Genomic DNA, 2,668 nt, shown 5'->3' with positions numbered 1-2,668 from the left:
TCAGTGCAGCCATGTGGATGAGTCACGGCCATTGCTTGGCCAATGTGCTCTCTGTGAAAGCCTGAAAGTGTCTTCTCCCCATGTGACTCTCCTTAGGCACACTCTACGTCATCGATCACTTTCCTCTTTGGCCCAGTGAATATGTTTTAATTTTCTGAATTTAGTACAAATAATTTGTATGCTTAACAAAGGAACTACTCCCTAAAAGTGTAGATAATCAGTAGACATGAGGCTCAGGAATAGAAATAGCTCAAGATCATGCACCTGCAGCTTGTTTAAATACCCAGCATTCTCTTGTTATTGTTTATTTTTATTGTAATAAACACATAATATTGAATTTACCATGTTAACCTTTATGTTTTTCTTCACAATACTGGGTTTTGGGGGCTGGGGATTTGGCTCAGCAACAGAACACTAGCCTAGCAAGCTGGAAGCCCTGGGATCAGTTTTGGCACCAAAAACAAAAAATAAATCTGCCCTAAAACACAATTCAAAAAAGTACAGTGAAAACAACACTAAGTATTGAACCCTGGACCTCAGGCATACTAAGCAAATCCTCTAACGCTGATGTATGTTCCTGCCCCTGCTTTTTGATACAAGGTCTAACCAAGAACTCCAGAGACTATCCTTGAATTTGTCATCTCCCTGATTCAATCTCCTGTAGTATTTATACTTTTTAATTGAAGGCTCTTTTAAAGATAGAATAAAGTTAAAAGATTTCAATTGGTATGATTTGTAAGGAAGTTTTTGTTAACATTCATAAGGAGAGGCTGCTAGCCAGGGAGATGGCTCAGTAGAATAAGCGTTTCCCTGGCAAGCGCAAGGGCCTGAGTTCAATTCCGGGTCCCCCCGACCCCACCCCCACCCCCGCTTCCAAAAAAATAAAAGGGGAGATTGCTGTTTTAAGTATCTCAGGTGTATTGAGACCTTTCCAATAGGTGACTGTTGTATTATATAGGATATGTGATGCAAAAATCACCTAACAGACCAGGAACCTAGTGAATTGGGCATCTTCTCTGAATTGGGCTGATGCTGGCTGTGCGTGATTGGTTTACCCTTACTCCTAAAAGTAGCCACCCCTATGCTGAACAGCTCTGTATGGTTTCCTTTATTTCGCTTGAACAGGAGAAGGAAACCGTGACAGGAAGTTCTGAACCAGAAGAGAAGCACAGTGTCTTTTGACCTCAATTTATGATTGTGGCAGCCTAGCATGTTTCTGTGCTTCAGGGGGCTGCGGCCCCTGGCGTGCATTCATGGGCATGCCTGTTCAGGCTCGGTCCACTGGGAAGAGGCTGGCAGAAGGAAGCGAAATCAAGCACTTGCAGACCATGTGCACTAGGTGGCGCTGTGGAGGGCAGCATCGGGACCATCCTTTGCTCTCGAAATCTCGGGTTTATGGGCTGGGGAGATAGCTCAGTAGAATAAGCGGCTGCATGGCAAGTGCTGGGCCCTGAGTTGAATCCGCAGTACCTTAAAAAAGAAAAAAAAAAAAAAAAAAAAAAAAAAAGAAAAAAGAAAGAAAGAAATCTCGGGTTTATTTGGAATATTGGTCTCCTGGCCTACCCGACCTCAAGGTTCTTCCTTCCCTTAATCTTTCCTCCCCTTCATCTTTCCTCCTCCTGCTTCTTTCTCCCTCTCTTGATTTCTAGTCTCCTTTCCAGAAGGGCCCTACAGAAATGTTTGGTATGTGTGTGTTCAGTTCCTCTGGGTGCTTCCTCTGTTCACCTCCTTTTCCCTGGTGGCTGCACCATTAAGAGCTGACTTTGTAAGACATGATGGCTGAGCTAACACTGCCCTATTGATTACCTGAGCCCTTGTTCTCCCTTCCCAGGCCTGGGCTCCAAGCCCCTCATAGAAATGAAGGGCCACAAGGACGGGGGCCTCTGGCTGGAGTGCACATCTGCAGGGTGGTATCCAGAACCCCACGCAGTGTGGAGGGACCCCTATGGTGAGGTCACTCCCTCCTTGGAGGAAGCCTGCACTGTGGACAGAGATGGCCTCTTCACAGTCACCATGGTTGTGATTATCAGAGACTCTTCCGTGAGGAACATGACCTGTTCCATCAGTAACATTCTGCTTGGCCAGGAGCTGGAAACGGTGATTTTCATCCCAGGTTTGTTTTGTGCCCTCTGGAGACTTGTCATGTGAAGGCAGGTGCCTTGGCAAACAGAGGGGAGCTTGTGGAAGTGGGGGTGGGAGGGGCCTGGGCCCTGAAGCACTGGACACGGTTGGGCTGAGACCTTTTCCCTTGTCACAAGGAGCATATGAAGTGCTGCCAAAATACATGAGTAGCAGCCTCTTCTCTGAGGGAAGACCTGACATTCTTCTCCCTAATAAGATCCTAGTACTGCAACTAATTGAAAACTCAAATAATCCTAAAAAAAAAAAAAAAGATAGAAATAATCCTGAGTTTGTACACTTATTCATGCTATCTGCTGAAGACCTCTCTTCCTGCAGAGATTTCTCAAGGATCCACATATGCTCATAAATTCATGCAGTAAATACTCAACAAGTATATTCAAAGTACTATTCTAGAGACTGAGGTAATCATTGAGTAGGTGTAAAGAGCCTTGTACTCACGGCAGTTACATTCTCGAACAGTTAAACCCAATGTATACAGTACTTAAAGTAACTAAAGTGCATGTTATATTAGAACATGGTGAACACT

This window comes from Octodon degus, unplaced genomic scaffold, assembly GCF_000260255.1.
Source record: "Octodon degus isolate 3935 unplaced genomic scaffold, OctDeg1.0 scaffold00119, whole genome shotgun sequence".
Classification (NCBI taxonomy): domain Eukaryota; kingdom Metazoa; phylum Chordata; class Mammalia; order Rodentia; family Octodontidae; genus Octodon; species Octodon degus.
This window is presented reverse-complemented; position numbering follows the sequence as displayed.